This window comes from Schistocerca americana, chromosome 3 (assembly GCF_021461395.2).
Source record: "Schistocerca americana isolate TAMUIC-IGC-003095 chromosome 3, iqSchAmer2.1, whole genome shotgun sequence".
NCBI classification, from domain to species: domain Eukaryota; kingdom Metazoa; phylum Arthropoda; class Insecta; order Orthoptera; family Acrididae; genus Schistocerca; species Schistocerca americana.
This window is the reverse complement of record NC_060121.1, coordinates 884,202,854-884,228,221: the sequence shown is the minus strand read 5'-3', so window position 1 is coordinate 884,228,221 and position 25,368 is coordinate 884,202,854. Positions and strand designations below refer to the sequence as shown.

The 25,368-nt window shown below is 41.0% G+C and overlaps 1 protein-coding gene across 1 annotated transcript in view; it reads right to left on the bottom strand.

The window, feature by feature from the left end:
• Nucleotides 1-7,759: 7,759 nt before the first annotated feature.
• The window catches only part of LOC124605775 (inactive selenide, water dikinase-like protein), an 81,745-nt gene continuing 64,136 nt past the window's right edge, over nt 7,760-25,368 (bottom strand). Inside the window, exon 2 of the mRNA XM_047137660.1 lies at nt 7,760-9,205. The gene's annotated coding sequence lies outside the window, so the exon portion shown is untranslated. The remainder of the gene's footprint in view (nt 9,206-25,368) is intronic.

Here is a 25,368-nt window from a genome sequence, read left to right as displayed (position 1 = left end):
CAAAAATACCTTCCGCAATGATATGTCACTGCCAAGTAACACGGCTTGATGAAACTTCAGCCATAAATAGAAAGAAATGCTACAGAATGCCTCTGAAAGAAAACACAATGAGAATTTAATTCATTTTTTCAAAGACAATTCCACTGAAACCACAATGATTTACGATGGTTCCCTGGATATTATAAAATACTGGACATGATTCTTAATAGTGATCAACACACCATAGATGCAAATTTGTGTTTTGCAATGTGTTCTCATGCTGGCCACATGGTTGGTAGGGAGTTCTTCGGCTAGGGCATTCCATTTCTTCACCAGCACAGCTGACAAGTGCTGGATGGTCATTGGTGTATATGGATATGCTGCAACACCTCCCCCAAATGCATCCCACATGTGCTTGATGATATATAAGTCAGGGTAACGAGCGGGGCAATCCATTCACCACATGTCCTCTTGTTCCAAGAGCTGCTCCCCCTGGCCAGATTGGACTGGTCATGCACAGCCATCATAAAACTGTCAGGTCTGAATGCATCTAGGAAAAGATGCACAAGGGAGAGATAACAGGTTTACAATAACACTGACCAGAGAGTTTACTATGCTCAAAGATCTAGAAGTCAGTATGTCCACACAACATAATGCCTACCCACACCATAACAGCTGGACCACCAAAAGAATGTTTGACATTGTTACTGGGTGCAGCACATACCCTCATATGGCGAGAGGTGGGAAAGTGTAATGCAACTAGGAACACTGTCAAAAATGATTGTTTTAGTGGTCCAGATGTTATGGTGTGGGGAGGCATACTGTTGCATGGGCGTACTGACCTAGAAATCTTCTGAACACGGCACACTCTCCGATTAAAGTTATTGTGACACCGTACTCTTTTCTGACGTGCATTTGGGCCTGAATTCATTTTTATGAATGACAATGCACGACCAATTTGAAATGTGCAGACAAAGCCGCTCTTGGAACGACAAGCTATTTGGCGAATGGACTGGTGTGGCCTGGGCTGCCCTGCTGCCCCCCCCCCCCCCCCCCCCCTACTTCCCAAGACTTAAATTCCAAAGCCCATCAAGCACGTGTAGGATACACTGGGGAGACATTTCAGTATGCCCAAATGTACCACCAACGATCCACCAATCACACTGGTGGAGGAGTGGAATGCCCTACAAGAACTCTTGAGAACCTGGTGGCCAGCACAAGCACACATTGCAGAGCATGCACTGTTGACCGCCGTGATCACACATCCTATTTAGGACAATGTTCCCACTTTTGTTTTCTTTGCAGGATCACAAGTTGCAGTGACTCCTTCATAATTATTGTCTTTGAACAAATATATCATTTCTGTTCGTCTCGTTGCATTTTTCTCCAGTTACATTCTATACTACACCGTAGCAGTTCCTTCTATGTATTGCCCAGGTTTCATCGAGTTATGTTACTTGACTGTGACATCATGTGAATGTTACTTTTGTCCTTAAGTTATGCACACCAATGTCTCATTGACAAAGAAGTGGAAAACTTATATTACTGGTTGCTGCACCTGTTGACAACTGCCTGGCCAAAACCAGTAACTGCATTTTAGTTCTTTTTGTGGAAATTGTCACAACAAAATGTTATAGAAAAGCAAGACTTAAATCTACGAAGAAAAGCTTTAGTTAGATGAAAAGTAAGCCCCCAGAAATTATACAAACATTCCAAGAAACATGAAGTCTGATTCAGTGAGCAACCACAACTGAGGATCATATTGATAAGATTCAGTTTTCAAAGCTATTTTATTGGCATGGCTACTGTACCATCATTGGATGCTACACAGCACTTAAGCCGCCTGAGAAGCGCCTGTCTTCTCCACACCAACAATGAAGCAATAGTCACGCTAATAAACTATCATTTACAAACCCGCAGATTTCTCCGTTTCTTCAACATTCTAAGAAAGCAGCTGACACTGAAGATGCAAAAAAAATTATACAAGTACACTGCCTCAAAGAAAAGGCACAGGGCACACCAGCCAATAGTACAGCTTGTAACACCAATGCACGTAACTTTAGATGCACACTAAATAGATGACAGAGTTAAAGAAATTCTGTACATTACATGCAACTTTTGGTTACATGAAAAATGTACCAAAGTATGTTTGAAATCCATTAGTGACAATCTATAGTGATTGTGTTCCTACTGTTTAGAACAAGAAAACATGTGCTTAGCCTCTGCAGTGACACCAACTGATAAAATTATAAAAGTGTTATTAATTGATACAGACATTTTGTAAAGTGAGATATGATTATTGACAGCAGAAAATAAAGACCTGAAGTGCGAAGTGAACTGTAGTTGTACAAAAACAAGTTGTTGTGGACCATAAACAAGGAAATGAGCAAAACATTAACAATGGGCAAAGATGCGAAAATGGGCTGAGTGATACATGCAAAAATTGATGTACATCCAGGAATCAAGTCTTAAGAGATCAATAAACACCTCAGTAATATATGCTTGGAAGAAACTTCACAAGATGAATCCAGCTGAAATACAAAACTGCATTCCTACACATAGGGACAAATTCTCTTCGAAGCAGCAGTGCGGTAGAAATCACCGGTGAGACAAGTAACATTATTCCAACAGCAATAGACTTCTACAAAGCTTCTACGATTGTAATAAGTGACATAATATACAGATCAGTGAGCAAACTGTACATAATGAGAATAAATTCCCGAATCAAGGAGTACTGTAATGGGGTAGGAGCTGTATTTATAGATTCTAGTAAATTCTTATATTATAAATGTCTGGAGAAAGATGATTTACATTTTAAAAGACTGGGTTCCGAAACATATAGTAGAATGTTCACTGACACCTGTGGTACAATATGAAATAAGGGGATGTTAAAGAATCTAAACAAGTTCCAACCAATAGTAAATCTAAAACTGTTAAGTAGAGCTGAGACTAGGTTGCATATATCATGCACTAAAATGTAAATGGATTATATGCTGAATACTCAGATGATGAAAGTTCTAAACTAGATGAGCTTCAAATTTTGTTCAAGTTTAAAATACTGAAGTCATTTGTGTAAATGAACTCTGGTTTAGTGGAGGTTACTGAAAAATACGAGATTTTGGAAAACCAATGTGGCTTTCAGTGTGGAAAAAGCACAGACACAATTAACAAGTTTGTGGTGAACATTAGCACATCACTAGACAATATAAATAAAGTTGCAAGGATCTTTTGTGTCCTCAAAAGCTTTCGTCTTTTTATCACTCACTTCTTATCCATAAACTTGACAAGTATGGAATTAGGGGTAGGTAGTGTTCTACACTGACTTACTTCATACATGTGAAATAAGAAGCAAAGAGTGGATGTCTCTACAAATGCAGCAAATTATTCTCCCAAATACTAAGACAGTAATATAACGTGTCCCTCAAGTTTCTATCCTAGAACCTATTTTGTTTCTATTCTACATTAACGATCTGTCAATCAACATAAATGCCCCATCGGTTTTATCTGCAGATGACATCTGTATTACTTGAGGAGCATGAGAACATTCCTGTCAGTATCATCAGTACAATAGGTCACTTAGAAACATGGTTTCATCCCAAGAACCCGTGTGATCCAGTTCAGAACAAAACAGTCAACACCCCACGAAACTGATAAACCATAAAAATCAAAATCTAGACGTGAATTCTATGAAACTTTTAAGATGAACCGAATTTAAATGGGAATAAACATGTGGAATATCTAGTAAACAAACTATGTAGCTTTGCAATGCAAATATTGGCAAATGCCACTGACATGGACACAAAGAAAATTGTGTACCATAGCTACTTCCAGTCAATTGTAAGGTACAGTGGTATTTTTTTTTTTGGGCAACTCTAGTGACCTGATGCGCATTCTGAAATTACAGAAAAGAATTATTAGAAATGTCTGCTGTACACTCAAGGAAATCATGTCATCCATTGTAAAAAAAATCTGGAATCATTAACAGTACCCTCTATATACAGGGTGTTACAAAAAGGTAAGGCCAAACTTTCAGGAAACATTCCTCACACACAAATAAAAAAAGACGTTATGTGGACATGTGTCCAGAAACGCTTAATTTCCATGTTAGAGCTCATTTTAGTTTCGTCAGTATGTACTGTACTTCCTCAATTCACCCCCAGTTGGCCCAATTGAAGGAAGGTAATGTTGACTTCGGTGCTCGTGTTGACATGCGACTCATTGCTCTACAGTACTAGCACCAAACACATCAGTACGTAGCATCAACAAGTTAGTGTTAATCACGAACGTGGTTTTGCAGTCAGAGCAATGTTTACAAATGCGGAGTTGGCAGATGCCCATTTGATGTATGGATTAGCACGGTGCAATAGCCATGGCGCGGTACGTTTGTATAGAGACAGATTTCCAGAACGAAGGTCCCGACATGACGACGTTCGAAGCAACTGATCGCCGTCTTACGGAGCACAGAACATTCCAGCCTATGACTCGCGACTGGGAAAGACCCTCTTGACTTTCATTTATGGGGGGATTTGAAAGCTCTTGTCTACGCAACCCCGGTACCAAATGTAGAAACTCTTCGTGCTCGTATTGTGGACGGCTGTGATATAATACGCCATTCTCCAGGGCTGCATCAGCGCATCAGGGATTCCATGCGACGGATGGTGGATGCATGTATCCTCGCTGATGGAAGACATTTTGAACATTTCCTGTAACAAAGCGTTTGAAGTCACACTGGTACGTTCTGTTGCTGTGTGTTTCCATTCCATGATTAATGTGATTTGAAGAGAAGTAATAAAATCAGCTCTAACATGGAAAGTAAGCATTTCCAGAGACATGTCCACATAACATACTTTCTTTCTTTGTGTGCGAGGAAATGTTTCCTGAAAGTTTGGCTGCACCTTTTTGTAACACCCTGTATATCTGATTTCTTTTTTTTTGTGTACCAATTTAGAATATGCAAGAATAACTGCTTTGATCACACTCATAAGACAAGAAATACAAAAACGAACCATGGAGATTCCGTGATGGAAAGTAACAATATTATGAAAATGACAGTTCCTACTCAGCATATGTTGGAAAGTGAGCTTTCAGCCAGCAACACCTCACCCCCCCCCCCTCTCTCTCTCTCTCTCTCTCTCTCTCACACACACACACACACACACACACACACACACACACACACACACACACACAGGGAGGGGGCTGCAAACACAACTCACGGCCACAGAGTCTGGCCAAGTCTGGCTCCAGCTGCCAGACACTGCGGTTGCATGCTCGCATGCGTGTTTTCAACAAGGCCAGCTCACTTTCCAACAGTCTTTTTGTAGTGACTATCTGTGACTCAGCATCTCCTCTGTACAGCGAATAGCAACTATCCTTTTCATAATAAATACAGAAAATTTTATGCTCCCTGCTCGGCATTTAAACTCCTATGCTAAAACTCCCCAGTATTTGGGAATGAAAATTTATAACCAATCAAAACCCAAGAACATTTTGCATATCAACCTAGATTCACTGAAACGAAAACTACATGATACTTTGCTTCAGCAATGCTACTACTCAGCTGAATATTTCATGAACAATGAACTGAACATTTGAGCAGAATGCAGTTTATAAATTGTCTTCTTATGTGAATATGTAAAGGTATCTTTTCACAAAAAAGTTGCATTAATGCATAAATAGAACTCTGATCTTATTAATGGTAGCTTTATATAACTGAAATTGTATTAACCATATTTTGACATGTCTCCAGTATTCTATCAAATGATTAGCATATGTATGTTACATTCTCACTGTTATAAACTTTTTTATAGAATTATGGACACTCAAAGTTGGACTATCAAAAATATTAGGAAAAAGATAGATTGTTACTTACTGCAAAGATGACCCACTGAGTTGCAGAAAGGCATGATGAAAATACTGCTAGCTTTCAGCTCAAACCTTCTTCAACAAAGAAGTGTGCGTGCGCACGCACGCACGCACGCACGCACACACACACACACACACACACACACACACACACACACACACACACACACACACACAAAACCACCACTAGCTTCTCCGATTGGAATGTGGCTGTCCTGTGAACAGCATTCTGGAGTGGGGCAGAGAAGGGGGAAGGATAGCAGGGTACAATTGGGGGGGGGGGGAGGGGGAAGCACTGTCTGGTGGGGCATGCAGGCACTAGAAACTGCCAGCTGCAGCATCGCGAAGTGGAATGTGGAGGGGAAAATCAGGAGCGGAAAAGGAGAGGAGCGGGGAAGGGGACAGAATTGGCAGGTACCTGGCCGAGGGCGACACACCAAGAGGGTGAGGGAATGCGAAAAGGGAGGAGGCGACAGGACAAGGGGGCAAAAACTGTTGGATGGAGGGTGTGGGAACAGCATATTGCCAAAGATTGAGATCAAAATAATTTCAGGAGCAGAGATTGTGTTATCCTTAAAACAACATTCCCTCACCCTATTCGTGTGCTGCCCTCTGCCAATGTACCCGACTGTCTTTTCCCCTTCTCTGCTCCTTTCCTTTTCCGCTCACCATTTTTTCCCCTACACCCCACCTCCAAGTGCTGCACATGCAACGCCTTGCCAAGTAGCTCTCTTGCCCACCTGTACCGTTTCCCCTCTCCTTCCCTCCCCACTCTAGATTGCTATTCGTATTGACAGTATCATTCTGGTCAGAGCTGCCAGTGGCACTGGCCATGTGCGCTTGTCTGTGTGAATGTGTGTGTTTTATTTACTGAAGAAGGTTGTGGACAGAAGCTATAATATGTGTCTTTTTCATTGTGCCTGTGTGCAACTTGACAGGTATCTTCACGGTGAGTAGCAAACTATTCTTTTCCTAACATCATTGTTTATAGATTTATGGAACATATGTTGCACTTGCATACTACAAGTTTTCTGGAGATATTACACATAGTATGTAGGAATTAAGTGGTTTACACCAAGTGCTGATCATGTGAAATCCAACTTTCTTTGTTCATTCAGGAGCTGCACAAAGCAGCAGATAGCAGAGCTCAGGTAGATGCTGTATTTTTTTTTACTTCCTGAAAGCCATCACCCAGTAAACAAAATACTGAGAACACACAAGGCAAGACAGATGACTTCCTAGCAAACGGTATTCAGTATGCCTTTCTTAATTGAGAGGCATCATCAGACATGTCATAAAATTCCAGATGCTTCTGGCATTCCTCAAAGTGGGTTCACCATGCCACTGCTGTTGATGATTGTACATATGAACTTGGTGGATATCTGTATTCTTATGAAGATGTTTGCAGACAAAGTAGTTACAACTGTTAGGGAATCACTACAAAATCTGGATCAACTTGCAGATGATCAGCACACTGAGCAAAGATTGGCTGCTAATTATGAGTAAACCAATGTAAATAACACAGATAAACAGCAACACTGATTACACAGCTTACAAGAAAGATTTTTACAAAACCCTCACTCAACCAATCCTTTTGTTTTGTACACCATCCTGGACCCTAATCAAGTCAGACCAATAGAAGAGCTACAAAGGGTTTAAAGAACTGTACAATACATCATGGGTTTGTTTAATCAATGCAAGTGTCACAAATGTCTAGCAAAATGCCATAGGAGGCAGATAAGGAACACTGCGCATGATAGAGAACCTTACACACAAAATTCAGTTTGAGTTTGTTCCAAAGCGAATCACGTAATAAATTACTTCCACCTACATAAATTTTCATAATGACAATGACACTTCCAAGTAACAATATTAATAATTATTATACTTTAATTTATATGATAATAAACACAACTTGTTTTTCACAGTTTACTTTTATTTTCCTCCCAGAATAATTTTTGTCATAAAATTCTAGCCTTTGCTTGCCCAAAATCTTACATTAAAATTCTTACATTTTAAAACAAAACTTTCTGTAGTTGTAGTAAATGTTATATGACAAACTTTATTGTATTATTACGAACTATGTAACAAAATCAGAACATTACATAACCAAGCATGAGGGGGACAAAAAATACATCAAACAGCAAAGTTGTCAATATGTAAATAAATCTTTTATCAACACAAATAATGATATAAGCAGAACTTATACGTATTGTAGGATATTTGTTCTGATTTTAGGTATTACATCCCTATAATTACATAAAATCCAATTCAATTTAAACCAACAGAACATTTAACAGAAATTCATGCTGAAATGAACTATATATTTGCAAACAAAGTTGGTTAAATTCAGAATAGGAATCACTTCATAAATGTAAGACTCTAATATTAAAATCTGATACTCTAAGTAACTTCCACTTCTCTCAAAATAAATTTCTGTCTTTGATAGAATTCCACACAGTCAATCGTCTTGCCATACTATCAAACTGTCACATAGTTTACTTCAAACGCAATACCTTGAAGATATTAAGGCATAGTACATATTTCAACTCCCTCCAGTTACAAATGAGATAATATGATTGATATAATACTAATGTGAAAAATAAGCTATTTCTAAAATGTAACTGCTTAAGCTAAGAATATGAAATGCACAAGACAAGGATTTTAAAAAAATATGTGCAAATATAAACCACTCTAACAATGTATATGCTCCCTCTGATGGCACCAGAAAAAGCAAAGCTTCTTTCAGATCTACACTTTCAACATTTGTTACATATTTTTTCTATTTCAATATTTCAATTATCTCTTAAAATAATGCAAAAAATGTTCATGGCATTTATTGATACTCTATATAATGAAGCACAACAGGAGAGTGCTATTTTCAACCAGGACAGAATAATGGTCTACTATATACACAATTGGCTACATCAACTTCCACAGTCCTAAAAGTCATATCTCTAAATGTGGTATTCAGTCAGTAAAATATGAACACACTGCTATAAATTTCTTGCTCTACTTGTAGAATTTCTGACAGTTAAGGTTACAGAAGAATATAACATTCCCCATAAACTTCAGGTTACCAGAAATTAATTCAACAGTTCAATAAAGAAATCACTGTTCAAAAGCTAAAAACAATAATTTGTTTAAATTCATTTCATTCAGCGTGTGCAAACAAATGAATATTTACATTATTCAAAAACATTTCAAACAAGATAATTTATGTAGTAACATGGTGACACTTAACATCGTGCTGTCAGTTTTTAAGTTCCCATGAACTTAAAACATTTCTTCCAGTAATCAGGTTGATATCTGAGGTCGCTGTGAGTGTAAATCATGTAGGGTTTCACTATCTCCTGAAAACCTGAAAAGAAACAGTGGGCAATTATAGTTACAGTGTATTTACAAATCTAAATATGCACTAATGATATGAATTAATAGAGGGAAACATTCCACATGGGAAAAATATATCTAAAAACCAAGATGATGTGACTTACCAAACGAAAGCGCTGGCACGTCGATAGACACACAAACAAACACAAACATACATACAAAACTCAAGCTTTCGCAACAAACTGTTGCCTCATCAGGAAAGAGGGAAGGAGAGGCAAACACAAAAGGATGTGGGTTTTAAGGGAGAGGGTAAGGAGTCATTCCAATCCCGGGAGCGGAAAGACTTACCTTAGGGGGAAAAAAGGACGGGTATACACTCGCACACACACACATATCCATCCACACATATACAGACACAAGCAGACATATACAGACGCAAAGATGTTGTTGAATGACAGGTGAGGTAGAGTGGCGGCAACTTGAAATTAGCAGAGATTGAGGCCTGGTGGATAACGGGAAGAGAGGATATATTGTAGAGCAAGTTCCCATCTCCGGAGTTCGGATAGGTTGGTGTTAGTGGGAAGTATCCAGATAACCCGGACAGTGTAACACTGTGCCAAGATGTGCTGGCCGTGCACCAAGGCATGTTTAGCCACAGGGTGATCCTCATTACCAAACAAACACTGTCTGCCTGTGTCCATTCATGCGAATGGACAGTTTGTTGCTGGTCATTCCCACATAGAATGCGTCACAGTGTAGGCAGGTCAGTTGGTAAATCATGTGGGTGCTTTCACACATGGCTCTGCCTTTCCGGGATACAGGACTGGAGTAGGTGGTGGTGGGAGGGTGCATGGGACAGGTTTTGCATCGGTGGCGGTTACAAGGGTAGGAGCCAGAGGGTAGGGAAGGTGGTTTGGGGATTTCATAGGGATGAACTAAGAGGTTATGAAGGTTAGGTGGACGGCGGAAAGACACTCTTGGTGGAGTGGGGAGGATTTCATGAAGGATGGATCTCATTTCAGGGCAGGATTTGAGGAAGTCGTATCCCTGCTGGAGGGCCACATTCAGAGTCTGATCCAGTCCCGGAAAGTATCCTGTTAGAAGTGGGGCACTTTTGGGGTTCTTCTGTGGGAGGTTCTGGGTTTGAGAAGATGAGGAAGTAGCTCTGGTTATTTGGTTCTGTACCAGATCGGGAGGGTAGTTGCGGGATGCGAAAGCTGTTGCCAGGTTGTTGGTGTAATGGTTCAGGAATTCCGGACTGGAGCAGATTCGTTTGCCACGAAGACCTAGGCTGTAGGGAAGGGACCGTTTGATGTGGAATGGGTGGCAGCTGTCATAATGGAGGTACTGTTGCTTGTTGGTGGGTTTGATGTGGACAGACGTGTGAAGCTGGCCATTGGAAAGGTGGAGGTCAACATCAAGGAAAGTGGCATGGGATATGGAGTAGGACCAGGTGAATCTGATAGAACCAAAGGAGTTGAGGTTGAAGAGGAAATTCTGGAGTTCTTCTTCACTGTGAGTCCAGATCATGAAGATGTCATCAATAAATCTGTACCAAACTTTGGGTAGGCAGGCTTGGGTAACCAAGAAGGCTTCCTCTAAGCAACCCATGAATAGGTTGGCATACGAGGGCGCCATCCTGGTACCCATGGCTGTTCCCTTTAATTGTTGGTATGTCTGGCCTTCAAAAGTGAAGAAGTTGTGGATCAGGATGAAGCTGGCTAAGGTAATGAGGAAAGAGGTTTCAGGTAGGGTGGCAGGTGATCAGCGTGAAAGGAAGTGCTCCATCGCAGTGAGGCCCTGGACGTGCGGAATATTTGTGTATAAGGAAGTGGCATCAATGGTTACAAGGATGGTTTCCGGGGGTAACGGATTGGGTAAGGATTCCAGGCGTTTGAGAAAGTGGTTGGTGTCTGATGAAGGATGGGAGACTGCATGTAATGGGTTGCAGGTGTTGATCTACGTAGGCAGAGATACGTTCTGTGGGGGCTTGGTAACCAGCTACAATGGGGCGGCCGGGATGATTGGGTTTGTGAATTTTAGGAAGAAGGTAGAAGGTAGGGGTGCGGGGTGTCAGTGGGGTCAGGAGGTTGATGGAGTCAGGTGAAAGGTTTTGGAGGGGGCATAAGGTTCTGAGGATTCCTTGAAGCTCCGCCTGGACATCATCAGGAACGGGATTACCTTGGCAAACTTTGTATGTGGTGTTGCCTGAAAGCTGACGCAGTCCCTCAGCCACATACTCCCGATGATCAAGTACCACGGTCGTGGAACCCTTGTCCGCCGGAAGGATGACGATGGACCGGTCAGCCTTCAGATCACGGATAGCCTGGGCTTCAGCAGTGGTGATGTTGGGAGTAGGATTAAGGTTTTTTAAGAAGGATTGAGAGGCAAGGCTGGAAGTCAGAAATTCCTGGAAGGTTTGGAGAGGGTGATTTTGAGGAAGAGGAGGTGGGCCCCGCTGTGACGGAGGACGGAACTGTTCCAGCAGGGTTAAATTTGGATAGTGTCTTGGGGAGTTGGATCATTAGGAGTAGGATTAGGATCATTTTTCTTCGTGGCAAAGTGATACTTCCAGCAGAGAGTACGAGTGTAGGAAAGTAAATCTTTGACGAGGGCTGTTTGGTTGAATCTGGGAGTGGGGCTGAAGGTGAGGCCTTTGGATAGGACAGAGGTTTCGGATTGGGAGAGAGGTTTGGAGGAAAGGTTAACTACTGAATTAGGGTGTTGTGGTTCCAGATTGTGTTGGTTGGAATTTTGAGGTTTTGGAGGGAGTGGGGCTGGAAGTGGGAGGTTGAGTAGATGGGAGAGACTGGGTTTGTGTGCAATGAGAGGAGGTTGAGGTTTGCTGGAAAGGTTGTGAAGGGTGAGTGAGTTGCCTTTCCGGAGGTGGGAAACCAGGAGATTTGATAGTTTTTTTGAGGTGAAGGGTGGCATGCTGTTCTAATTTGCGGTTGGCCTGTAGGAGGATGCTCTGAACAGCCGGTGTGGATGTGGGAGAGGAAAGATTCAGGACTTTCATTAAGGATAGGAGTTGACGGTTGTGTTCATTGGCTGAGTTGATGTGTAGGTGAAGGATTAGGTGGGTGAGGGCAATGGATTGTTCAGTTTGGAACTGGTATAGGGACTGATGGAAAGAAGGGTTGCAGCCAGAGATGGGAATTTTAAGTGTGAGGCCTTTGGGGGTAATGCCAAATGCCAGACAAGCCTGAGAAAATAAAATATGCGAGCGTAATCTGGCTAGCGTGAAGGCATGCTTGCGGAGGGAATGTAAATAAAACTTAATGGGGCCGTTGTGGGGGTGTTGTGAGGGTGACATGGTATTAGAAAGTGGAAAGTGTAACATGAGGTTGAAATGAAAATGAAAATAACTGGAGAAAGTAACTGGAGATCTGTTGTGAAAAAGGCGAAAAAGTGTTGGATAAAGCTGGGCTATGTTGATCCTGTGGTGAACTTGAGTTGGTAGACAACGATGTGCACAAAGGTTAGGTGGTTGTGTTGCCGCCAAAACACGTTAAAGGATAGAGAGATTCGGGAAAATTTCGAAAAAACGGCGTGTAAATGTATTAAAAAGAGTGGTTTTGTGGTGGCAGATTATGAAAATGAGGCTAACAATTGTCTGGCGAAGAAATAATGACGTTAAAACCTATGGGAAGCGGCTAAAAAATTATCAGTGATGTGGGAAAAACGGAAACGGAAATAAAGCGAAAGTTATCAGAACTAGACGAAATGGTTGTTTAATAGGTGAAAGGAACTGTTTGTGTAGTAGAAACGGTGGATTTTATAGCAGCGGTAGTGTTGAAAGCGGAAAAAAATTTTTTGGTTATGGTTTGGAAGTGGGTGACGTATTATTGAGTATATATAGGCGGGATAAAATTGTATAGTAGATTATGGTAAAAAGGAGAAGGTGAATACAAAGTGAAACTACTGGCAAAAACAAAAAGAGAAAATAAGACGACAGTAAAGATTTCGAAATGCAACAGTGACAATAACAAGCGTGATTGTTGGGTTCAAATTAATGATATGAATTAATAGAGGGAAACATTCCACATGGGAAAAATATATCTAAAAACCAAGATGATGTGACTTACCACACGAAAGCGCTGGCACATCGATAGACACACAAACAAACACAAACATACACACAAAATTCAAGCTTTCGCAACAAACTGTTGCCTCATCAGCCTTCTAATACCATGTCACCCTCACAACACCCCCACAACGACCCCATTAAGTTTTATTTACATTCCCTCCGCAAACATGCCTTCACCCTAGCCAGATTACGCTCGCATATTTTATTTTCTCAGGCTTGTCTGACATTTGGCATTACCCCCAAAGGCCTCACACTCAAAGTTCCCATCTCTGGCTGCAACCCTTCTTTCCATCAGTCCCTATACCAGTTCCAAACTGAACAATCCATTGCCCTCACCCACCTAATCCTTCACCTACACATCAACTCAGCCAATGAACACACCCGTCAACTCCTATCCTTAATAAAAGTCCTTCATCTTTCCTCTCCCACATCCACACCGGCTGTTCAGAGCATCCTCCTACAGGCCAACCGCAAATTAGAACAGCATGCCACCCTTCACCTCAAAAAAACTATCAAATCTCCTGGTTTCCCACCTCCGGAAAGGCAACTCACTCACCCTTCACAACCTTTCCAGCAAACCTCAACCTCCTCTCACTGCACACAAACCCAGTCTCTCCCATCTACTCAACCTCCCACTTCCAGCTCCACTCCCTCCAAAACCTCAAAATACCAACCAACACAATCTGGAACCACAACACCCTAATTCAGTAGTTAACCTTTCCTCCAAACCTCTCTCCCAATCCGAAACCTCTGTCCTATCCAAAGGCCTCACCTTCAGCCCCACTCCCAGATTCAACCAAACAGCCCTCGTCAAAGATTTACTGTCCTACACTCGTACTCTCTGCTGGAAGTATCACTTTGCCACGAAGAAAAATGATCCTACTCCTACTCCTAATGATCCAACTCCCCAAGACACTATCCAAATTTAACCCTGCTGGAACAGTTCCGTCCTCCGTCACAGCGGGACCCACCTCCTCTTCCTCAAAATCACCCTCTCCAAACCTCCCAGGAATTTCTGACTTCCAGCCTTGCCTCTCAATCCTTCTTAAAAAACCTTAATCCTACTCCCAACATCACCACTGCTGAAGCCCAGGCTATCCGTGATCTGAAGGCTGACCGGTCCATCGTCATCCTTCCGGCGGACAAGGGTTCCACGACCGTGGTACTTGATCATCGGGAGTATGTGGCTGAGGGACTGCGTCAGCTTTCAGACAACACCACATACAAAGTTTGCCAAGGTAATCCCGTTCCTGATGATGTCCAGGCGGAGCTTCAAGGAATCCTCAGAACCTTAGGCCCCCTACAAAACCTTCCACCTGACTCCATCAACCTCCTGACCCCACCGACACCCCGCACCCCTACCTTCTTCCTAAAATTCACAAACCCAATCATCCCGGCCACCCCATTGTAGTTGCTTACCAAACCCCCACAGAACATACCTCTGCCTACGTAGATCAACACCTGCAACCCATTACATGCAGTCTCCCATCCTTCATCAAAGACACCAACCACTTTCTCAAACGCCAGGAATCCTTACCCAATCCGTTACCCCCGGAAACCATCCTTGTAACCATTGATGCCACTTCCTTATACACAAATATCCCGCACGTCCAGGGCCTCGCTGCGATGGAGCACTTCCTTTCACGCTGATCACCTGCCACCCTACCTGAAACCTCTTTCCTCATTACCTTAGCAAGCTTCATCCTGATCCACAACTTCTTCACTTTTGAAGGCCAGACATACCAACAATTAAAGGGAACAGCCATGGGTACCAGGATGGCCCCCTCGTATGCCAACCTATTCATGGGTCGCTTAGAGGAAGCCTTCTTGGTTACCCAAGCCTGCCAACCCAAAGTTTGGTACAGAGTTATTGATGACATCTTCATGATCTGGACTCACAGTGAAGAAGAACTCCAGAATTTCCTCTCCAACCTCAACTCCTTTGGTTCCATCAGATTCACCTGGTCCTACTCCATATCCCATGCCACTTTCCTTGATGTTGACCTCCACCTTTCCAATGGCCAGCTTCACACGTCTGTCCACATCAAACCCACCAACAAGCAACAGTACCTCCATTATGACAGCTGCCACCCATTCCACATCAAACGGTCCCTTCCCTACAGCCTAGGTCTTCGTGGCAAACGAATCTGCTCCAGTCCGGAATCCCTGAACCATTACACCAACAACCTGACAACAGCTTTCGCATCCCGCAACTACCCTCCCGATCTGGTACAGAACCAAATAACCAGAGCCACTTCCTCATTCTCTCAAACCCAGAACCTCCCACAGAAGAAACACAAAAGTGCCCCACTTGTGACAGGATACTTTCCGGGACTGGATCAGACTCCGAATGTGGCCCTCCAGCAGGGATACGACTTCCTCAAATTCTGCCCTGAAATGAGATCATCTTGGTTTTTAGATATAAATATGCACTAAAATATTCTAATGAGCAAAAACTCACACTAGCAACTCATTCCACATATACTTCTAGGAAAACTGATATTAGGCATTTCAATGCTCATAAATTATATAGTATATATTAATGATATAATATATCCTAAACTTACGCAGGTCTTCAGTTCATTATTAAATTTTCCCCACAAGTTAATTTGTGTATTCATTTAATGACACGTTATACACTTGACTCTTCTCTCATTTTGCAATTTAACTTATGCATACTCATTTATGATCAACAGCCAGCTAATTCTGCCTGCCATACTGAAGGAACATTCATCAAAGTGGCAGGATTTTAATGGTTCACACTAGCAAAGGCAAATGCTGACACAGCATAGAGCTGAAGGAACCAGTAGCGAATATTTTCAGCAAAGCAACTAGACAGCGTGCGTCAAAACTTAAGATAGAGAGAACTATACAGATACGGCTTTTCCAATGAGCTAATCTAATAAACAACGCCAGACATCCAGGCACAGTGTGTCCGCTACCCATTCTTAGAACTGTTTTGTACTGCACTCATGATATGCATATTACTAACAAGCACTATAATAATAAAAGCTGCGAGAATTCGATTATGACTACTGCTGCAAAAACGGACAACAAAATAACTGTATGCAGATTCTGCATGATAAAAATTGGTAAGAGGGAGAAAAGTGTTAACAAGAATAGCTGTTTGCATATATAAAATTTAAAAACTCACTTCTGCATTTTATAAAAAAACTAGGAGACTGTGTTGATCACCACTTTTACTACATGGCCCAGATGAAGTTTGGCTACAACAGAATTCTATAAATAATTATGAGAGGCATACTACAAAAGCACACAAAATGAGGAAAAGTGTGATATTTTGTAGCCAATGATTCCTCCTCACAGTAGAGCTGAAGGAAAATGTAGAGGGATGAAAGAAAATTACTGTTGAAGTCAAATAAACCTCAAGTCAGGGTAAACTTACTGGACAGGAGAGGGAAAGACTTACTGTTGGTACCCACACCAGATGAGATTTGAAAACCAGATAACTTAAATGCAGAAGATATGGTAATAAGCAAGATGGGAGTTCACTGTAAAAATACTGCAAAAGTTTCATAAGAGCAGAGAACTAAGTGCATAATACATGTTAGACAGGAGAGGGGAAAGGGAAAATTAGTTCAGAAAGTTCTTATACATACAAAGCAGTGTATGTTCAGGATATCCTCCCCTGGAATGATTTCAAATTTGGCACAGAAACAGCTGGACTCTCAAGTAGCAGCACTGTAGTGGTTATAACAACCCAGTTCCAATAGAGGGGAGATATGGGCAAAAAGTTTCTTTACAGTCCCTGACACATAGGCTGCCCTGCACAGCAGGCATGTTGTGCAGGAACAGTATAGGCCTGCCAAATCAACTTGCTTTGCACGGCAGCCTACATGACAGGCACAACAAACATTTCTCTGGGCCCTGTTAGACTGCCCTACATGACTGGTGTTTTATGTTGCAGTGGTACTGACCAAGCTTTATGGATCTGCTTTGCATGGCAGCCTGTATGTCAGGGGCAAATAAATGATTTTCAAACCCCTGATGTGCAGCCTGCATCACAGGCATATTGCGGGAGTAGTGTCGGCCTATTTTATTGAATTGAAATGGAGAATTTGGGGGCAGAGGTGGAAGGAGAGAGGGGGAGGAATATACAGTCAGAGAGGGGATGGCGGAAATGCAGAATGAGGGGGGAGGAGGAGATGGAGAGGCAAAGAGTGGAGATGAGGAAATGAAAGGCAGGAGGATGAGATGGACACAGAGAGGGGAGAAGGTAGTGTGTTCAATGTACATGTATAATGCATGTGCAGGTGAAGCCAAGGGGAAAAGGCCATTAAGCACTAAAAGATAAAAGGAAGTGAAGGAAAGGAATAGTTAATGAATGGAAATGCCAAGACCACAGAAATTACCATAAAATTTAGGCGGGTGCCAAAAACCAAGCACAGACCACAAAGCCAGTTCTCACGTGCTAAGTTCCAAGAAACTTATGTTGGGGAGAATCCAGATAGCATGTGTAGGTGCCTGTTTCACAATATATTTAACATGCAGAAATTGTATTGGTTTCCACAATCAATGTGGCCTAAATTTATGTTAAATTCTGTGTTCTCAGCTTTTCCTTTCATTATCTGTTCCTTTTATCCTCTATTTTTTATTAATGTTTTCTAACTTCTCATCCACCTCTCCCACCTGGCCTCTTTCTCCGGATATTTTTCAGTAATATCTGTCTTGCTTATTACCTGTTCTTCCACATTTAAGTTATCCAGTTTTCAAATCTTGTCCAGTGCAGATACCAACAATCTGTCTTTTCCTCTAATCCCGCCCAATAAGTAACCCTATGTCCACAGATCGGGGTGAATTTCCCACAACTATTTCCATTTCTTAAACCTCACCAGTCCTTTTCCTCCTTCATACATGTTTTCCCCTACTGCCGCTTGATGCCCAGACGTTTGTATTTATTCATATTATATTTCCAAACACTGATTATTTTTGTAGATAAACAGTAACACTGATAAAACTATATGAATGAGAGAGTAAGCTGTCATGCCAAGAATTCCAGCACAAACCGGTCAGATCACTCTGTTGAATTATAAAAGCAACATACTTACCAGCATAGATGAGTATCTTATTGCATTTTACACCTGTTAGTGATTAAGAAGACAAAGAGTGGCATAATGTAAAATAATTATTGCACACAGATAGGCTAGTGCTAAATCCCAGAAATGAATTATTAATAGACTGAAAGGTTACGGTGAATAATTAAATGAAATGCCCCACGAGAGCAAAATATTCTATTCTATACAACAAAGAACATGAAACTGAGTAAGAAATCATCAATAACAACCCAAAAGCTTACACGAGAAATTTGGAACTAGACACTATATCAGAACATCAAGACCCCCTCTATAAGTCATGAAACAGACAAGAGTTATTTTGCATATTAATATAATGTTGGTGCTATAATGGTCCTTTCACTTCAAAAAAGCTACAGATGTTTAATCCCTTGTAAAGGCCACAAAAGAAAATTGTGTGGGACTTACTATCAAAAGCACAATTTCTTCGTGCACTGAACTAAAAATAGCAACACAATAGAAACCAATTCTGCGAACAGTCCATTCACTAATTTTCTTCGTTACTTAAATTTACACAAGTCTTAATTACAAAAATACATGTCATTTTTTCAGTTTTTCCCTGAGTATTTGTTGACAAACCATAACCACAAGCCCTGTGCAAGGCTTATTCACCTGGCTAACATGCAGCTGAGTGGTGGAGCGGTTTCAGGTCTGGAGAAAAGACTTAACTTTGCTCCCACCCCTAGTTCATACTAGTCACAGACATCATCAGCAAAGCTGAACAGGTTACAGTACAACTACGGCCTAAAGCAATTGAAGTACATCGAGAAACTTGTGCTCTGATGAGAACTAAGGTTACAAAGTCAAACATTACCATCAGAGAAAGGGCAGCCATTCCGGACCCTGTGCCCTGAGATTGTTATCTTAATGCAGAAAAAGGCACTACTACTGTTACACTCTCCAACAAGGACTGTACTAAGATGATGCAGAGCCTGTTAGATGACAACTCCTGCAGGAAGATCAATGCTGACCTTGCCAAGAAGGTGGAGAACGAGACCGGACTGACGAGTTACATGAGGATGTCAAAAGAAATCATTAACAAAGGACTGTGTGTCTGGCCCAGGAACTGGAACATCTCAGAACTATACTACAGAAAAACAGTTATGCAAAATGGCCTACTGAGCACATTCTTCATGCCACCACTACAGTACAACCTGTGGAGATCGAAGAAGTCATGCAGGAAGAGGTAACCACAGCCATTATACTGCATACCAACATAGCACACTAGCGGAAAAAGTCAGGTCCATACTGAAAAAGCACCAAGGAAGAATTGTCTTTTGCCTGCTCAATAAAACACCAGCATAATTGGGGAGCGTCAAAAATGAGCTCAGTCTGCAAAAGGCCACAGTATATCAGATTCCATACCACTGTATGCACCACTGAAAACTGATGCTGATAACACCAGTGACATACTGGACCAATGTATCTCAACAAGTCAGCAGTCTCAGAGCATTGTATGTCAAAGAATCATGCGCTAGAATATGAAGGTACTAGGATTTTAGCAGACTTCAAAACACTTGGGCAGTGCTATAGAGAATCCATCAAAATTTACACCAGGGACTATCTTATATACTATGACTGTGGTTATAAACTCTGCGCACCCTTCGGAACTCAGTTCGTCAGCAACTCTAACGATGATGACATGTCTGATTGGCAAAATATAGTGCTCATTTACACTATCAACCGGCAGTACACCCTAGACTGTAAAAAAAACATTTAGGAGTAAAGGAGATCACTCACCAAATAGTACAGACATTGAGCCATCGACAGGCACACACAAAAAAATGAAAACTTGCTCTCTTTCGGATAAATCCTTTAACAAGCTGGAGAACGCGTGCAGAGGGTTAGCAGAGGTCGAGGCCACAACTATTACTGGAATGAAGGGGGGTATTACAAGGATAACTCCATCTGCATACTTAAAGTTGTTGCTGGGTGGAAGGGTCAGTTGGAAGAAAGGAGGGAAAGTTGGGTTTAACATGCCATCGACATCAAGGTCATTAGATGGATTGTGGCAACAATAGGGAAGAAAATCAGCCGTTCCCTTTCACTGGGACCATCTCGGCATTTGCCTAGATCAATTTACAGAAATTACGCAAAACATAAATCAGGATGGTCAGCCAAGCATCTCAACCCCCGTCCTCCCGCATGCAATCCAATGCGTTAGCTGGAGGATCCAGATGGCACAGGACGTGAAGTACTGATTTATCTCTAATAACCTGCTCAACACATCTGCATGTCACATTCCTATCCTGTATACCTGCTGCCTACCTGACAACACCCTCATCTTAGACCACTGTGTGTGTGTGTGTGTGTGTGTGTGTGTGTGTGTGTGTGTGTGGGGGGGGGGGGGGGGGGGGAGTAGTAGCATATACATGCTTTAGCTCATTAAAGGATTTTTCATAAGCTATCATGTTTTTATTCTGTTGTGTGCCTGTCAAGAGCTTAATGCTTCTACTTTTCAGTGAAGTGGTCTACTTTACTTCTACATTATCCAGATTCTACCAAAAACTTTCCATAAAAAGAATGTCTGCCATGCCTTGCTTTCAAATGCAAATTTCACATCACTGAAGGCACAGTTGTCCAAAACCAAACCTTCCAATGTGGCATATGAATTATTTTTTTGTGGGATTTATCACAAAATGTATTGAATTAACTTTTTATGGGACATCAGGATCACCTACAATTGGCTCAATACAACACATTTAACTTTCTGCGTATTATCTGTGACAGACGGAACTAATGGATCCATTTGGGTTACAAAGTAAGGTAGGAGCACACAATGCAATAATGACCCTCCTATGACTTACTTTAGAAGATGGTTAAAGGAAGACAAATCTATGTTTACAGAGTGCGAGGAAGTTTTTGTAATACAGGGAGGGAAATGTTATATACAACCTGTATAGATACCAGACTGCAATTTGGGAAGCAAACAGCTATACTAGAGAAGATATAAATGCAGACTGACAATAGCTACAAAATAATATTTCAAAAACAGAAATCTGTTAAAATTTAATATAAAATGATCCTGGTTCATAAATAAGATTTCAATTTGGTAAAGAAAGAAAGTGTAGGGGGTAAAATGGCACAAAGATATCAATGTTTGAATACAGTAAGCGGGCTCAAATCGACTTCGGTTGCATCAGTTATGCAAAGGTTTGCATAGGACTGACTAGCTCAGAGAGAGAAATTATTAACAGTGGAATGTAACTTCTTAGCACCAGCCATTCTGCAAGAAACATTTAAAATTATTCAACCAACACTGGAAATCAACTGCATTCTGGGCCAGACTCCTAAGAACATTGAATAAATAAAATACGCACTATTCATTCTCACTGCCAACAGAATGGAATTCCATGTCAATGGAATGTAAATAATACATTCACCGAAAAAATATTTTGAGATTGACACTGACAGTCCTGCGAGTCTTGTGCTCAATCTGGAATTTTTCTTAGCCACACAAACTTTGAGTCTGAGTATTTCATCACTACTCTACCACAACCTGATTCTGTTGTTAAAACGGATTTTTTAAATACTCAACTGTTTGATGCTTACTACCACAATATGAACAGAAATTTTGTGAAAATAACAGAAAATGGCTTAAATAAAACTGAAACCTGCAAAAAATAATACCAAAATTTATCATTACATAAAGATATTTGTCACCAGTTTTGCACCTAAATGGACTGAAGACATTAGATTGCAAATTTACAAGAAAGGCTATAGCAGCCTCGGTCTGTCTGATATATAACAACAACAATAATAATAAATAATGAATACGAAACAAGTGTCAAATCCATAATTTTCAAAGCTGCTTTGTTATTTGGTGAGAAATTGAAGTTTTATTAAACAGAATGAACAGGTCCTTTGAATAGGTTTGTGGAATTTATTTATTATTTTTCGAAATGAGAAGAGCTCCATAGAACCTTCTCTCTTTATGTAACAAAAAAGAGACAGAGATAAACATCGAAATGAGTAACATCAGGTAATAACACTTACGCTGTATGGTTAATCTTACAGCAAACATAAAGTAAGAATCAGATAGAAGCACCTGCTATCATCAGCAAAAATTGTTATCAAAAAATAATTGAATAAGTTTAAAAATTTACACACTTGACCTTAAAAACAAGAGAAAAGTAGCAAGCTGTCTCACTAATTTAAATACAATAATTTAAATAATTACAAGCTTCATCCAAGCAATAAATTATTAGTTTATCAGTAAGAAAGAATACTGTCATTACTCAACCTCACAGAGTAATTCAAAATAACATTACTATTCTACGACAGAGGCAACGACGCTCTAACCTAAATGGACAAGCCTAACTGTCTCTTTGTCGTGCAAGCTAAGTGGTTAGTACTATTCCTACATTTCCTAACTTTGCACTTTTCACTGATCTAATGTTTTGCGATGGTCCTGACTGTTGCACAGCAGTTTTACACAAAAAGTGATGGAACTGTATTGTAACAGGACCGCTGTTATTGTCTATAAACATAAATGATCTGGGAGACAGGGTAAGTATCAGCCTGCTGATAATGCTGTGGTGTAAGAGAAGGTGTCATCGCTGAGTGACTGTAGGAAGGTACAACATTTATTAAATATCCGGGCGTGACGTTGCAAACCAGTATGAAATGGAATGAAAATGTCAAACAAATAGTCAACTTTGATTAAAGAGGAGATTTAAGGAAAGTGGTTCATCTCTAAAGGAGATTGTATTTAGCACACTAAAGTGCGCATCATTTATGACAGCGGCCGTGTTTAGGTTCGCTCTGCGCATCTGATGTCACAAAACACAGTCAGCCAATGAACAGAGAACGACGTTGCCAGAGCTCGACTGCAGTACAGAGCATGGAAGAGTGTCTTCAGTTTTAGAAACGTTCAGTCATAAATAAAGTAATTGAACAAAAGCAATGTCTTGATAGCAGACTTTCTATAAAAGAAAGTTTGGAAAAAGCATTCTTTACACCAACTGTTTCTTCATATTCTATTAACTAATTAATAAGCAATAAGTCTCCTAATTCAGGTGATAGCAAGGAAATTCATTCTTGCTAACCGCTTTTTCGCAATAAAGAACAGCGGTAATTATTTATTTCCTATTGTATTTCGACGAAACGTGAGTAATTCATAGTCATACCAACAGTGTTTGTCGGCATTTTGCATGACTCATTAAAATCCTCTACGAATCTGGTTGAACGATGAGCTGCATTAGCGTAATGGTTAAGGTGTTGGGCTACTAAGCTAAAGGTTCTGAGTTCAAATCTTGTTCGGTGCCTCATATTTTTTGTTTACTTGAAAACAATATCGAAGCATGAATTTTATTCGTTTGAATGTAATTTTTTGAAATTTCTAGTGGCAACTAAAATCGACCATATGGAAAGTATGCGCTGTGGACTTTTACTACTGCAAACTCTTCAAAATTTCGTGGAATGGTTTGCTACATTTAACGCTGCACAATAACTGTGTTGAACATCGATGCAAAATTAAGTCATTTATGGGGAGAAAGTATCAGTCAAGAAGATATGTAAAAAATCAAAGTTTTGGGCCAAATACTTTTTGTGAAATCAAATGATAAGTGTGTCAAAGCAGTCGGAACACCATGTGTCTGCACAGATGAGCAGTGCAGTAATGACAAAATGCGGGGAGCACGTCTCTGAAGTAGTGAAAGGGTTAATGCGGCCTTGGTGGCTTTACTTAATAAACTGCGCGCTCCCCCCTAAATGTAGGTTTGCGAACTATACTATACTATGGCGCTGCTTCTCTTGGTGCGTGCAACTGGCAACACAGCAATCTCCCGCGTCTGGGCAGGCATGCGCGAGCCGCCAAGATAAAAGAATTGAACTATAGTGTGATGTATTGCTGATTAGTGTTTGAGTGTTTGACATACAAATCAGGCTGGATTAAAGGATGACGCCAAAGCAATTTAGGAGCAGGCTTTTTGATTTGCTACCAGTAAATTTGAACAACACACAAGTATTACGGAGTTGCTCCCAGAACTCAAATGGGAATCCACGGAGGGAAGGTGACATTCTTTTGAGTAGAACTAATATTGGGTTTTAACTTTCCTTGCAATATTTTAAACATAGTTATATAACATTTAACTTAGAGGGAGGGAGTGAAGGGGGGGGGGGGGGAAATTTCACGTGGATGCATGGTATCACGGCAATATAAAATAGTAAGATCTTCTTGGGCTTCTATCCGCATCGGTTGGTTAATATCTCACAAGCTTTCAAGCGAGTTCTCCTCGGAAACTGTCAAGTAGTAAACGAGTGCTGTACCCTCCGTGTTATATAGCCATGTTGCTGGCTGTGACATCACTGGTGCCCTCTTCCTTGCCAGCTATCAGGAATGCTTCAACCTCATCTGTCATTAGGAGGATGAAGGGATTTTGGGAGGCATCATAAAAGAAATGGTACAAATAAAAATGAGGATGGCAGTTTGTAGCTCACCACAGCCGAGGACCCGGCAACTGAGAGCGTGAAGCGGGCACGACAGACAAGGGACATAAACATTACCACAGTTGGCAAGGAAGACAGCATCCGTGACGTCATAGCCAGCAGTTCTGCTATATAACAGTGAGGCAACAGCGACACGGCAGTCATTTACCATTTGACAATGACTGAGGAGAACTCGGTTGAAAGCTCGTGGGAAGTTAACCACCTGACTCAGCTGGAAGTCCTGGAAAATTTTATTAATTCATATCACTGCAAGACCACATATTCATACATTACATACCTCTACATAGAGGAAACATGTTGCAGCATTAAATGCCTGGGGAAACTGTGTGCTACGAAGGGTACCTGTTAACTCTTTGGAGCACGGTGGTATACATAGTATACCACCTTTTGAAAATTTTCTTGGCTCTTTGCACAGTGGTTTAACTGCACGACCACCACTCTAATATGCTCACCTAGTTCTCTACTTATCAGACAGATGGCACTCACTGCCTATAAGGAATCAGTTCCCGCCAAGAATTGCATAGATTACAACTGTGAAAGCTGCGTGCTGAGTTGTGCATG